This window comes from Sorex fumeus, unplaced genomic scaffold, assembly GCF_029834395.1.
Source record: "Sorex fumeus unplaced genomic scaffold, SorFum_2.1 ptg000038l, whole genome shotgun sequence".
Lineage (NCBI taxonomy): Eukaryota > Metazoa > Chordata > Mammalia > Eulipotyphla > Soricidae > Sorex > Sorex fumeus.
In genome coordinates, this window is record NW_026606095.1 from 996387 (window position 1) to 1012200 (window position 15814).

Below are 15814 nucleotides of genomic sequence, written 5' to 3' on the forward strand. Positions count from 1 at the left end.
AAGAACATTTCTATGCAATGTATGAAGAAGTACATCAAGAACTAATATCATTTTTTTACCGATTCTACTTGAATGTCTTCGAGTGAGTTATGTCAATAGTTTTCCTGTACTTTTATATACCATCCTATTGAACTCTTCTTGAAGAATGTAAATTTTATCTTATTTTTAATGCAAAATATTTTTAAGGCTAAAGCAACGATTGATTCAAGGTGACAGTGAAGAAAAGTGGTTCAAAAAACATTAACCTTACTAACATAAGATGAGCTTTTTTACCTTTTTACCCCTCTTTTCATTCTGAATTGCTGTCTTAGTTACTGTAGAGAGAGCATTGTTACTCAGCACACAGTATGGTCACAGTATTTCATCATGGATGGGACACTGTCTGTACTTATGAGAGGACTTCTTATCTACCCCCAGATAATTAGGTTGAAGTCCTAACCCTCAAAAGGAAAAAAAAATAGTTGACTTTTTTTGGGCCAAGCATCTTTAAAGGAGTAGTTAAGGTAATATGAGAAGATGAGTCTATTAGGATAGTCCCTTATTCAATTTAATAGTTATCTTTGTAAAAAAAGATGTTTAGAGTGATAGTACAGTCATTGTATACATAGACTGCTTGTTCAGTCCTCCAAACACTAAAAGAAGTGATCTCTGAGAACAGCTGGATGTGTCCTCACCAAGAAAGAAAGAAAGAAAGAAAGAAAGAAAGAAAGAAGAAAACAAAGAAGAAAAAAGGGAAAACAAAAGAACAAAAAGACTAGGGTTTGGGCATGTACATTATAAAGAGACAGAGAGAGAAGACAGACATCTAAGCTAACAGGAGTGTTCTTGGAAGAAACTTAATTTGGCAACATTTTATCTGGTCTCCAGAACTCTGATAAAGTAAATTTCTGTTGTATAAGTATCCAGTCCATGGTACTTAAGAAAGTTCAGGCAGCACAAGAAATTAATGTTTTACAAAAATAAACCAGTTATTATTATTTGTATTAGGATTCATTTTAGGACACAGTTTCTCCTTAATAAAAAAACTGTAAAATGATAAAAATACTTAGTATTACATTTATGTATAAATCATATAAATCGTCCCAAAAGTTATATTAAGAAAATATTATTTATTATAAAGATCTATTTAGTAGTTAGCTCAATAGTCTTCAAGATTTTTTTGCCAGTTAATCCCAGAGGCTAGTGGGATTCATTTTCAGTCCACATTAAATGTATGTAGTTATAGCAAAGGACCCACTACTTTCTGTCTCTTAACAGTAGTATTTCATTTCCTCTCCATTCACCTACTCGGTGCATGAACAGAGAAGGTAGTATCTCTCCCTCTCCTTTTCCATTTCCTCCTGATGGCTTTACTCTGTAACTTCAGTCAACAAAATGGGATCTTCTCTGTTGCCTTAGATATGGATGTTTGTTCTCTTCTTGGCACTTCAATCATTTGACTTTTGTTAACCATACCTTGTATTAGGAAGTTAAATCAGTTCTCAACATAATGTGTCCCTGAGATAATGATCTTTCAATAGTAAACAAGTTATAACACATCCGCTGTTTAGTGTGGGTCTTCAGCAACATTTTTGTGATTTAAACAGTGCAGGTGCATAAGTAGACAACGTTTCTCAAAGAATCAAGCAGTACCTATTTAAATACAGAGAAGGGACCACTAAGAAAATGATGGTTGGAGAGATCTGTCGGGATGGGAGATGTGTGCTGAAAGTAGACAAAGGACCAACATGATAAACTGTCAGTATCTGTATTGCAAACCATAATGCCCAAAAGTAGAGAGAGAATGTGCGGGAAATTGTCTGCCATAGTGGCAAGGGAAGGATGGGAAAGGTGGGGGTGGGGTGGAGCACAGCATACTGGGGAGATTGGTGGTGGGGAACGTGCACTGGTGGAGGGATGAACGTTTGAAAATTGTATGATTGTAACTCAAGCATAAAAGCCTATAGCTATATCTCATTTAATAAAATTGAAAAAAATTTAAAAATTAAAAAAAATTAAATCCTTTAAAAAATAAATAAATACAGGCAAAAGCCACATATTTCTTTAAGGTATGGCACTTAGAGAGTAAGGTTAAAATTGAAAGGGTTCAATTTTATATATTTTACAGCTGGCTAGTATTCCATTGTGTATATTTACTACATCTTTTTTATCTACTCTTTGTCCTTGACCATATGGATTGTTCCCAGATCTTGACTATTATAAATAGTGCTGCAATAAACATAGTTTTACACATATCTTTTTAACTCACTGAGTTTGTGTTTTAGATAGAAACACAGTAAAAGGTAAAGGTAAAGGCCCTCCCGTTGATCGTCGATTTGCTCGAGCAGGCCCAGTAACGTCTCCATTGGAGACTTTGTTGTTACTGTGTCTGGCATATCGAATACTCTCGGTAGCTTGCTGGGCTCTCCGAGAGGGGCAGAGGAATCGAACTCGGGTCGGCCACGTTGGCCGCTTGTAAGACGAACGCCCTACCACTGTGCTATCACTCAAGAAATCTGTATACTGTTTTTCATATATGCTGAATCATTTGCAAAAACACATGGAGTAAATGAGATTTCCTTGTACTCAAGCTCTCATTTTGGGCCTCTTGATGTAGAACAATCTAACATGTGCAAGGTGATTAATCATTATATTTTCATTTACATTTTCCTGTTAAATGAGAGTGAGCATTTTTTTCTCAAGAACCTTCTGGAAATCTTTATTTTTGGTGAAATAACTGTTCAGCTCTTTTACCTATTTTTGAATGGTTTATTTGCTTGTTAAGTTTTGTCAGTTCGTATCTTGTATATTAGCCTCTCTTGAATGCCAATACTGTGAATTTTTGTGATTCAATAGGACACCTTTTTTATTTATTTATTTAATTAATTAATTAATTTTTATTAGTGAAACACCATGAGGCACAGTGTTAGACTTACAAATTTTGGTGCTGGGTTTCAGTTGTACAATGATCAGGTACCCATTCCTCCACCAGTGCCCATTCTCCACCACCACTAATCCCAGTATCCCTCCCACATCCCATATGCCCCATCCCACCCTGCCTCTGAGGCAAGGCATTCCCTTTTGTTCTCTCTCTCCTTTTGGGTGCTGTGGTTTGAAAAAGAGGCACTGAGCGTCATTCATGTTCGGTTTATAGTCTACTTTCAGCATACATCTCCCATCCTGGGAGGATCTACCCAACACCCTTTATTTGGTGCTCCCTTCTCTATCTGAGCTGCCTTTTCCCCTAGCATGTGCGGCTAGCCTCCAAGTCATGGCGTAAACCTCCTGGTACTTATCTCTACTATTCTTGGGTGTTAGTCCTCTTTTTTGTTACTTTTTGTTCCCCAGATGAATGCAATCTTTCTATGTCTATCTCTCTCTTTCTGTCTCATTTCGCTTAGCATGATACTTTCCATGTAGTACCACCTGTATGTAAATTTCATGACTTCATCTTTTCTAAGAGCTACATAGTACTCCATTGTGTAGATGTACCAAGTTTCTTAACCAGCTATCTCTTCAGACACTCAGGTTTTTTCCAGATTCTGGCTATTGTGAAGAGTGCCGCAATGAACAAACAAGTGCAGATGTCACTTTGACTATACATTTTTGCCTGTCCGGAATATATTCCCAGGAGTGGTATTGCTGGGTCAAATGGGAGCTCAATTTCTAATTTTTTGAGAATCATCCATACTGTTTTCCAGAAGGGCTGAACCAGTCGGCATTACCACCAGCAGTGAAGGAGTGTCCCTTTCTCACCACATTCGCACCAGCATAGGTTGCTTTTATTCTTTTGGATGTGGGCCAGTCTCTGAGGTGTGAGATGGTATCTCATTGTAGTTTTGATCTGCATCTCCCTGATGATTAATGATGTAGAGCATTTTCTCATGTGCCTCTTTTCCATTCGAATTTCTTCTTTGAGAAAGCTTCTGTTCATTTCATTGCCCCATTTTTTTAATGGTGTTGGATGTTTTCTGCTGGTGGAGTTCAACCAGTACTTTATATATCCTTGATATCAACCCCTTGTCAGATGTGTATTTGGCGAATATCCTTTCCCATTTTGTAGACTGTCTTTGTATTTTGGTCACTGTTTCTTTTGAGGTGCAGAAGCTTCTTAGTTTAAGATAGCCCCATTTATCTATCTCTGTTTTCACTTGCTCGGCCATTGGTGTGACATCTTTGAAGATACCATTACCTTCAATGTCGTGGAGGGTTTTGCCAACTTTGTCTTCAATGTGCCTTATGGATTCCAGTCTGATATTGAGGTCTTTAATCCATTTTAATCTTACTTTTGTGTATGGTGTTAGGCAGAGATCTGAGCCCACTTTTTTGCATTTAGCCATCCAGTTTTGCCAGCACCATTTGTTAAAGAGGCTTTCCTTACTCCACTTTATATTTCTTGCGCCTTTATCAAAGATTAGATGATCATACGATTGAGGGGAGATGTCAGTATATTCAACCCTGTTCCATTGGTCTGTAGCTCTGCCTTTGTTCCAGTACCATTTTGTTTTAATTTTTACTGCTTTGTAGTAGAGTTTGAAGTTAGAGAGATTGATTCCTCTCATTTTCTTTTTTCCCAAGAAATTGCTTTAGCTATTCGTGAGGACTTATTGTTCCATATAAATTTCAGGAGTGTTTGTTCCATTTCTTTGAAGAATGTCATGGATATTGTTATAGGGATCATATTGAATTTGTACAATTCTTTTGGAAGAATTGCCATTTGGACAATGTTAATTCTTCTGATCCATGAGCAGGGGATATCTTTCCATTTCCTCGTGCCCTCTTTTATTTCCTGAAGTAGAGTTTTGTAGTTTTCTTTGTACAGATCCTTTACTTCGATAGTTAAGCTGATTCTTATGAACTTGATTTTCTGGGGCACACTTGTGAACGGGATTTATGGACTTTTTGGAATTAATTTTATAGCTTGCAACTTTACTATACAAGTCTATTGTTTCTAGAATTTTCTTGGTAGAGGTTTTAGGGTTCTCTAAGTATAGTATCATATCATCTGTGAATAGTGAAGCTTGATTTCTTCCTTTCCTACATGAATGTCCTTAATATTTTTTCATGCATAATAGCTATTGCAAGTACTTCCAGTACTATATTGAACAGCAGTGGAGAGAGTGGGCATCCTTGTCTGGTCCCTGATCTTAGAGGGAATGCTCTCAGTTTTTTCCCATTGAGGATGATGTTTGCTGTAGGCTTGTGGTAGATGGCTTAAACTATATTGAGGAAAGTCCCCTCCATCCCCATTTTGGCGAGGGTTTTTATCATAAAGGGGTGCTGAATCTTGTCGAATGCTTTCTCTGCATCTATTGATATGATCGTATGGTTTTTATCTTTTCTTTTGTTGATATAATGTATTCTTTTGATTTATTTCCGAATGTTAAACCATCCTTGGATCCCCGGGATCCATCCCACTTGGTCATGGTATATAATTTTTTTGATGAGTTGGAGTTGTTGAATTCTTTTTGCCAGTATTTTGTTGAGAATCTTCGCATCCGTGTTTATCAGGGATATTGGCCTGTAGTTTTCTTTTCTTGTGGTTTCTTTGTTTTCTTTTGGTATTAAAGAGATATGGGCTTCAAAAAAACTGAAAGAGTTTCTGTTTCTTCAATTTCCTGGAAAATCTTTAGAATAACTGGCAATAGGTCCTCTTTATGTTTTGGGAAAAATTCTCTACTGAATTCATCTGGACCTAGGCTTTTGTGTTTGGGAAGACTTTTGATTACAATTTCAATTTCCTTGATGTTAATAGGTCTATTCAGGTACTATAGATCTTCTCATTTCAGCCTTAGGAGATTATAGGAATCCAGGAATTTATCAACTTCTTTTAGGTTCTCTTGTTTTATGGCATACAAACTTTCAAAGTAGTTTCTGATGATGTTTTGAATTTCTTAGGTTTCTGTTGTGATATCCCCCTACTCATTTTGGATTCAGTTTATTAGGGTCTCTTTCACTCTTTCTTTGTGAGTCTTGCTAGTGGTTTATCTATTTTATTTATTTTCTTGAAGAACCAGCTCTTGGTTTCATTGATCTTTTGGATTTTTTTTTTGGTTTCCATGTTTTTGAGCTTTACTCTAAGTTTTATGATCTCTTTCCTCTGCCTGATATGGGCTTCTTTTGTTGATCCTTTTCTAAGTTCTTGAGCTGTGACATCAAGTTGTTTATGTGGGCCCTTTCTTCATCCTGAAAAATGCTTGCAGAGCTATTAATTTTCCCCTTGTCATGGCTTTAGCTACATCCATAGGTTCCTGTAGCTCATGTCTTTATTCTCATTTGTTTCCAGGTATCTTTTGATTTCGTGCTGACTTCCTTCCTGAACCACTCGTTGTTCAATATTGAGTTGTTTAATTTCCAGGTGTTTGGTTTGGTTCTCCGTGTCTGTGCATGATTGAATTCTATTCTCAGTGCATTGTTATCTGAAATGATTGTTGATACTATTTCTATCTTCCTGATTCTATTGAGGTATGTTTTGTGTCCTAGCACATGGTCTATTTTGGAAAATGTTCCATGTGCACTGGAGAAGAATGCTTATTCTTTTTTTTTTGGTGTAAAACCCTGTATAGGTCTATAAGCTCTCTCTCTCTCTTCCCTTTCTTCCTTCAAAGCCAAGGACGAAGAATGGGCCCAACTCTTGCTGCGTTTTGTTCTTGTTGATCTATCCAGAGGTGTTAAGGCGATGTTGAAGTCTCAGGCTACTATTGTGTTGCTAGCAATGTCCTCATTAAAATCTGTTAGCGGCTGTTTTAAATATTTAGCTGTTTCTTCATTAGGTGTGTATGCATTTAAGAGTGTGATTTCCCCCTGTTGTACGTATCCCTTGATGGATAGAAAATAGCCTTTACTGTCCCTTCTTATCTTTTTTTTATGTAGGAGTACTGCTATTTATTCACCCACCAATTAGCTGATTGAATTGGGCATGAACTCCACCTTAATTTTTTTTCATAATTTTATTTATTTATTTTCTTCTTATATTTATTTATTGAATCACTGTGGGAAAAGTTACAAAGCTTTTAGGTTTAAGTGTTGGTCATACAATGATCAAACACCTTTCCCTTCACCGGTACTCATTTTTCACCACTAAGAAACCTAATATACCTCCCTCCCAATGCCTTGAGACAGATGATTTCTACTTAACTCTTCTCCACATTGATTACATTCATTACTTAGACAAAAGATGTACCATTATTGTTTAGAATTTCCCTCCCCCACAATCAGAATTGCTGAAAAGGCATTGTGAAATCCTTTGATTTCTATAGCTGGTATGAGAATCATAAATTTTTGTGCTGCCGTGAAACACAGCTGCACAATTTTGGATTTCTGCAAAGAGCTAGAAAATTACGAGATTGGTTTCTGTGGCCTAGTGTTATGGCTGTGCTGGAGAGCCACTTGTGGGGGGTAACTCATGACCTCGATAGGGCATGAAGGACGAGCTGGTACCACCTCCCTTCCCAATGAGACTGCATTGCCCCGTCACCACCGGCTCATACCTGGCTTTCCCATAAGCTCTGAGGCAGTGGCCACCTTGCTGACGGGGAGTGGGAGGAAGCAGAAGTGAACAACATCCTTTCCCTCACGGCGAGGCATGGCACTGTAGTTTAATGCATGGACCATTCACTTTTCTGCTGCAAGCTGTCAGGCTCTGGACTAAGTCCTTTTGCCTCTGGAGCCATAGCCATGCCAGAGAGCCACTCATGGGGGGCATCTCGTGACCTTGGTAGGGCGCAAAGGACAAGCCAGTACAGTCCCCCTTCCCATGAGACTGCAGTTGCTCCCTCATACCTTGCTTTCCAATAAGCTCTGAGGCAGCGACCACCTTGTATGCGGTCCAGATGCATTTCTGCCAAAAGCTGCCGGGTTTCAAGATTTGTTTCTGAGTCTCTGGGATCATGACCGTTAAGCAGCTTGACCAGGAGCCAGAGAGGCCGTTTGTAGGCGGCGAATTGGGGTCTCATTGAGATGGGGAGGAAAGGGCCGGTTCCATCCCAATCTGGTGAGGCTCCGCGTGTCTCGTCACTGCAGGCCCAAACCTGACTGTCCTGTGGCCTCTGGAGGATGGTGGTCACTGGGCCACCAGGGGGAACAGGCCAAGGCATAAAACCTATTCCCACCTGGGGTGGCCCAATGCCAGTAACCTACTGCAGGAACAGGATTTACTTCTGCCAGAAGCCTTTGGGTTCCGAGATTCGTTTCTGAGTCTCTGGGATCATGGCTGTTAAGCAGTTCCATCAGACACCAGAGAGGCCATGCCTCCAATTATATAGCTGAGCCGGGGTGGTTTGTGGGTGTGTCTCCCACATATGTAACTTTTGGCCATTTACTTTCTTGGTAAAGTTTGCCCAAAGTTTTTAAGGTCTTGCCAAAGGCACAGAAGCAATTTTGGGGTATCTAAAAGTCAGACGGTGCCATCAGGCTGCTGATGCACTCGCCTCACAGGTACAGATTGACATGCTGGCAACACCATACCCCCTCCCTTCTAATATTTTTCAACCTGAAATTTATGCTGTCGGATACTAGTATGGCCACCCCAACTTTTTTGAGGGAGCTGTTTGCTTGCAGGATTGTTTTCCATCCTTTGACTTTGAGTCTGTGTTTGTTCTGACTGTTGAGATGAGTTTCTTGTAGGCAGCAGAATGTTGGGTTCTGTCTCTGAATCCATGTTGCCATTGTGTGTCTCTTAATTGGTGAATTTAGACCATTGATGTTGAGAGAGATTATTGTTATGGGGTTTTGTGTCATCTTTCTGTAAGGGTCTGTTCTGCTTGTAGGGTTTGTCTTGTCTTTTAGTAGCCCCTTAGCCCTTTTTTTTAGATTTGCTTTTGAGTCTATGAAGTTCTTGAGCTGCTGTTTAACCAAAAAGTAGTGTAACTTCCTTCAAGTTTGAGTGAGTGTTTAACTGGATAGAGTATTCTTGTTGAAGCATTCATTTCAGTGAGTTTTTTCACTATATCCCACCATTGCCTTGGAGGGTTTCCTCTGATAGATTTGCTGTGAATCTAAGGGGTGCTCCTTTGTATGCAATTTCCTTCTTTGACCTTGCTGCTTGTAGTATTGTGTCTCTATCCCGGCATCCATCATTCTAACTATGATATGTCTTGGAGTGTTTTTGTTAGGGTCTCTTTTAGCTGGCACCCTTCAGGCTCCTTGAATCTGAATGGCTACACTGTCCAGCTCTGGAAACTTTTCGGCAATGATTTGTTTAACCGTGGCTTTTTCACTGGGATTGTGTCCCTGACCTTCCGGTAGTCCAATGATTCTAATGTTGTTCCTTTTGGAATCATCTCTTAGGATTCTGATTTGCTCTAGAGCTATTTTAAGGTCTCTTTCCATTGTTTGTTGTTGCCTTTCTATAGCTGATCTTCCAGCTCACTGATTCTGCCTTCAGCTGTAGTCATTCTACTGTTGAGGGCACAAACTGAGCTTTTTATTTCGTCTATGGACTCTTTTATTTGTGACATTTCTGTCCATAGCTTTCCAATTTCTGCTCTCATTTCTTCCTGTAATTTCTCGATTGTTTCTCTCATGTTACTGGATATCTGTCTCACTGTTTCATTGAGTTCATTGCACATCTTCATGATTTCATATCTGAATTCTTTCTCAGAAAGGTCTTTGAGGTGAGTAGCACCTAATAAGGCTTCTGGACTCTTCATCGTCCCAAATGGGGATTTGCATTGTTTCTTCATGTTGGTGTGGAGGTATGGGGACTGAGATGTTACACTAGATTTCTTGATATGACTAAACTACTTGTGGCTGCGTGAGCATCTGCTGGCCCAAAATCAGGCCACACCCACCTCTACAGAAGCCACGCCCACTTCTGAAGAGGCCACGCCCCCATGGGTACCTGGTTTGTAGGGGGGGGGGTACCAGCTGTGAGGGTAGGAAGACTGGCACAGTGTTGAGGATGAACAGGAAGAGGCTCAGGGATGCCGGACATCCCAGGATCCTAGAGGACGCCCGGGGCACGTGCACAGAGAAAGCCAAGTCCTGAGTTCGAATACTGGCAGGTTAGCTGACCTGGGAGGGGAAAAAGACTGGCACAGCATTGGGGATGAACAGGAAGACGCTCAGGGATGCTGGGTGTCCCAGGGTCCTAGAGGATGCCTTGGGCACATGTGCAGAGAAAGCCAAGTTCTGGGTTCAAATACTGGTGGGTTAACTGACCTCAGGATGTCCAATCCATACAGTTCCTGCTCAGCAGTATATGTCTTTTCCTGCAGTTATGACATCTAGATTGAGGTTGAGATGAATTAGCGGATCTAAAATCAGTCTAAGACTTCTTGATGGTTCACTGCAAAGTTGCCATTCAGCATCCTTTGATTTCCCCTGTCTTCACCTGGTTTTCAATCTCGGTTCCCAGACACGAGGAGCCTGTTAGGTTCCTTGAATGCCCAATTCTTAAACCCTTTCTCTATTAGTTTGGAGATAACTGTATGCATCTTCCTCTCTAAATCACCTGAAAGGACCAGGATACCTTTTATTTTAATGATATTTTGTTGTTGTTCTGCAGAAGATTTTCATTTGATGTAAGTGCCTTCCTAATACTTTCTACCATGTTTATATTTAAAGACGATGGTATGGTGATATTTATTTCTACAGAAAGTAAACATGTTATATTTCTTCTAAATGTTAGTTAACTTCAGAATTATATGATCTACTCTACTGAGTAAAGGTCTTGCTAAACCTTTGAAATGGTTGGATTTTTGGAACAGTGTTGCAGTTCAGGAGTTTTGTTTTTTTTTATATTTCCCCCCATTTTTCATCTTTCAATAGTAACTCTGTGACATGATACATTTGCTGGCACCTCGGTTAACTATGCTCATGCATTCCTTTACACCTTATAAAACTGTAAATGTAATCCAATGCGGGGATGTCGGAGAGAGTGTGGGAAGTGGGATACTGCAAATCGGAGGTGTGGTAGGGAGATGAGTGTGTGCAACAGATAACTGTACTTGATTAGCTAGATTTAAATAGTGTCAGATGAATTTGCCAGGTGAAAATAAAAATTGTCAGTTCAGTTTAATTTCATGGTGAATCAAACAAGGAAATTAGATTCTGCTACTCTGTCAGTTTGACATCCACAGCAAGTGACAATTAGAGATGATGAGAGAACTTACATTTGCTTTAAAACTCTTGATTTTCTGATAGGCATGTAACTTTTATTTACTCTTGCCTTGCAGGAAAAAAATGTGGCATAACAGTAATATTAGCAGAAGGTGCAAGAACATCCAGGCTGTAGACTGGGGCGGGTTGAGAGGTCAGAGCTCACTTTCACAGGGTGACTTAATCAGATTGAGGGGGACACTGGAGAGGAAAAGCCCTGTGCTCTTAGGCCAGAGGAATTTAGAGCTGCAATGTAGATAATAGCACAGTGTTCACACCACTTGCTTTGGCAGAGGAGATTACATTAGAGCAGCAAGTCAAGGCTGGAAGGCAAGGAAGGAAAGTGACTCTGACTTGCGCTGAGCCAGCCAGGCCATTCACATTGATTCTCTTTTTCTTCATAAACCCACGATCAAAGCACTGAGCAATATACACTCGAATATACACATTGCAACATAAACACCCTTTTCAATATTTCCCCACAACATTCCTCACACAGAAAAGTGAATGTTAATTCTAAGTTTAATTCTAAACTAGGATTCAAAAGGCACAGAAATTTAGGCAGAACAAAAGAATCAATCACATGCAAAATTGCTTCTTCTTTTGCTGTACAAGCTCTTGGGAAGAAGTTAAGTCTCTGTTTCAGATGCAAAATAATTTCTACTGGAGTTGGCTTCCAAAGAAAAGAGTTCAGGTAGAAAAATTTATCTCTGTGGGCTAAGTATAAAGTGTAGAGAGGTTTGCTTGCTTGCAGCCATGCAAGGGAATTCAATCCTCAGTACCACATGGGACTCCTGATCCCACTAGGAGTTTTCCCTGAGCACAGAGTCAGGACTAAGTCTTGAGCACCACTGGGGGTGGCCTAAAAACAAACAAATTCTACCTTTGTAAACTAAGAAAGTAGTTTAATATAGTAGTTTAATAACGTAGTTTGGGGCTGGAGCGATAGCACAGCGGTAGGGCGTTTGCCTTGCATGCAGCCAACATGGCTGACCCGAGTTCGATTCCTCCACCCCTCTCGGAGAGCCCGGCAAGCTACTGAGAGTATCTCGCCCGCACGGCCGAGCTTGGCAAGCTCCCCGTGACGTATTTGATAAGCCAAACACAGTAACAACAAAGTCTCCAATGGAGACAGTTACTGGGCCCACTCAAGCAAATAACGTAGTTTAAATGTTGATGAAATATTGTCGTTTTAAAGAATTCTACACCTGTGGATATTCAGGAGGCCCTAGTGTTAGGTCCCTAGGGACCCTGAGGGAGATTCCAGAGTTAAAACTCTATAAATTAGTAACTCTCCCTTTCCTGCCCTCCTTATCTGTTACCTCCCTTAAGAACTATTCCCTTATCCACCTCCGGAATGCAGGGCTGAGAATCAGAGGAAGCAAGGTGATAACCAAATGTCCAAGTTACCTGATGCCCACTAGTCACAATGCCTATGTACGTAAATGCTGATCTTTGAATCTATAGGCTAAGGAGTGATGTACTTCTACATGGATTGGTTAAGAAAGCATATGTTGTTACAAATCTATTGGCTATGAAATGCGCGGGCTTTGCTGTAACGGCCAGTGAAGGCCTATATAAGATCCCCTTTGAAGAGGTTCGGGGTCTTGCCTCACCTAACTGACCTGCGTGTCTGTGTAGGCGGCTTGACCCTGGCTAGCCAGTCTTACAATAAACCTTGCTTGCTGTTTGCAGTCTCTGGAGTTTCTTTGTCGTTAAAGGGAGATCACGATCCGTGCCCTAACACTAGAAGTCAATTCATAGCCTTCTCCAAATGATGTAGGCAGGCCCCCTTCCAAGGCAATGGCAAAAGCCAGCCCTGCAGAAAATAGGAAAACAGGAACTAAGACTTAATAAGACCCTCACCTGGCTCCAGCAACAGACCCAAAGAAGCTCCTGCAGAAACAAAAGGCCAGGAAAGGAATTTCAAAGAAGACCATCACCTTTCCCAACCTCCTGGTAACCTCCTTAGCAACAGGCCCACCTCGGGCCAGGTTGGAGAAACCCTATAAAGGCCACCTTGAACAAAGGAAGGATGAGCATATGCTGTCTGAGGCCATGTGCTGCTTACACCCACTTGGCAGAGCACATGTGGTGCCTGAGCACATGTGTCACCCGCATGTCCCCTCTTGAGATGTGTACTTTCATGCTTTTGTGTGTCTAATACTAGGATGTGTGTAGGGGCTCTCTCTCTGCCCATGGAGAAGCCTGTGTTCTCTCTTGAGTACGTTACTCTCTCACTCTCTCACCCTCCATACCTTAAAAATCCTCCAAATAAAATTGTTTATTTCATGGCTTGTCTACTCCTGAAATTCCTTTCTGCAAGGTGAGACAAGGACCCAGTGACCCTGTGTCCTGGGTGGCAGAGGCGGTTGGGGAGAAAGTCACAGTCTTTCTCCTCCCCGCTTCACATAAATCACCCGTGGGGCCCACCGACATCACAAATCTTTTCATGTACTGAATATTTTCAGACTTTATTCCTTAAAAGGATCTCTCCCTCTTTCTTTCTTTCTCTCATTCTCTCTTTTTCTCTTTCTCTATTTTTCTGGTTAAGGAGGGACAACAATGCTGATTCCTCCAACTGAATGATTTTTACTCCTAAAAAGACATTTCAGAATTTCATGCAGAATTTTTATTTTTTATTATTATTATTAAATGAAGAATGTTAACTAAAGTAATAAAATATTTTATTTCCTAAGACTTTGTAACTAGGACACTTGGAAATCTTAAAAACTGAAAATTAAAATACATGAATTACTAAAATTTGATAGCTACATGAAGTATAGTTACCACTGATTTTGTATTTATATCTTTAATCTGGCATGATCATAGAATGAAAAGGAGAAAAATATTCTGCATAACTTAAAGATGATTATTTCAATTGCTAATCAAATAAGGTATATACGGTTCTGTGATATTTGGAAATGTGATAATTTATGGATGTCAACAAGTAGAGTAGGAATAATTATTTGTTTCTTATTTATTGTTTCACCTTTCTTAGTACAAATTTTTAACCAGAAATGATATCAATGCACATTGCCTCAGCCATGTGAAAATCCTCAACAATTTGATTAGTGCTTATATCAGAATTCTGATATAAGTAGAGCATACTCCTTCTAGAGTACTTGTTATAAATAAATTTCAAAATCATCTATTTAAGACCTTCTTCAACATTTTTTAAATGAGGTACAATAATGATAAACAACTTGAACTAGAAATGAATTAGCAGCACATAACTGAAGTCTTATGTAAATCTTCACATTTCTACTTCTTGTCTTTTATTGAGAGACTAATTGATGCTTGAGCATATCATCTAAATCATAAGCAAGCTAAATATTTATAAGTGAAAACTCGTGTAATATTTGACAGTTCGGAAGGAAACTTGTCTTCTGCTGTATTCCTTAACTCCCAAACTTATTACCAACTTATGTAAAGCATAACGTTCTTTTTTATGTACATTTTTTTCTTTGCTTTCTTTTCCTTTCCTTCCATTTCATTTCATTCTTTTCACCTTTTATTTAAAGTTGCCTTAGGATAGTTAAATATTTAGCAGACCATAACCTACAGTTATATTTTACTATTTACAAATATTTGACACTGGAATTCAATATCTTTTCCTTAGCTAGTGCTCTTGAGGGCCCTAAAGCTAATTGACGCTTAAGAAGATGCAAACACAAGATCATACAGGCTGGGCCTATAAAGAGTTAATATAAAATTCTAGAGCTGTGATGCTATTCTGTCGCAGTTCAGAATTTTTTGTGATTGTCTAGTGGCAAACTATGTTTTATTGTGCTGATAGGCCTCTGGTTTATTAATAAGTTTTAAACTGTGATCCAAACTTTTCATAAAGCACATGAATTTCACTGTTAGCATATTAATTACCAATTGGAACATTTTCTAGCTCTACCTTAGCACAATGCCATGGTTCATTAGCCGCAGATATTCCATTTAGTGAGCCACTGGTCATGTGCAGATATTCCAAATGACTTTATAAACACAGGAGCATATACTGTTAAGCAGTGATTAATTCCTACAAGACCATGCAATGCTTTGTAATTCTTTAATAGTGCTATAGTGATATATTGCATCAGCGCAACTTTGGCTAGCTCAGCAAATGCCCCAGGGAAGCGTCAGAAACATCTCTCTCGGCAGCATTTTCTGGGAATTTTATTCACCGTGGTAAAGGACCTATAGCTTTCATGAAAAGATATTTGAAGAAACTTGCACTTGCACTGGCCAAGGGGGAATAAAAATAAATTTCTTTCCTCTTAAAGATAAACGATTCTCTTATGGTACTCACATTACCATCACATCCAACACAAGGAAGTGGGACGGTTGCTCATTCTATTTCTCGGGAACCACTGCTTGGAGAGACAGTAGGCCATTTTCATATATTTTTAAATGCTTTCTTCATTATACAAAAAGGTTCTTCTAAGGATACACACCAGTAGCCAGTTCTATCAACAGCAGAGCATGAACAGAATGCATTTAGAAACCAGTGAGGTTACAACAGCAATCAACATTTTTCAGTGATGTGGTCTGATTCTAAATGAGAATACTGATATTCTGTGATGTCAGATAGTGTATTTTGATTAAAATACTTCCTTATTGAATTCTTTTATGGCCCAATTACTGGAGTCCCTGCATACATATAAATATTTTTCAGGATAATGCAGTCCAGTGGAAAGGTGGGACACACCTTCAGTTGTCGAATAAGAAACATTAAACCCAATGG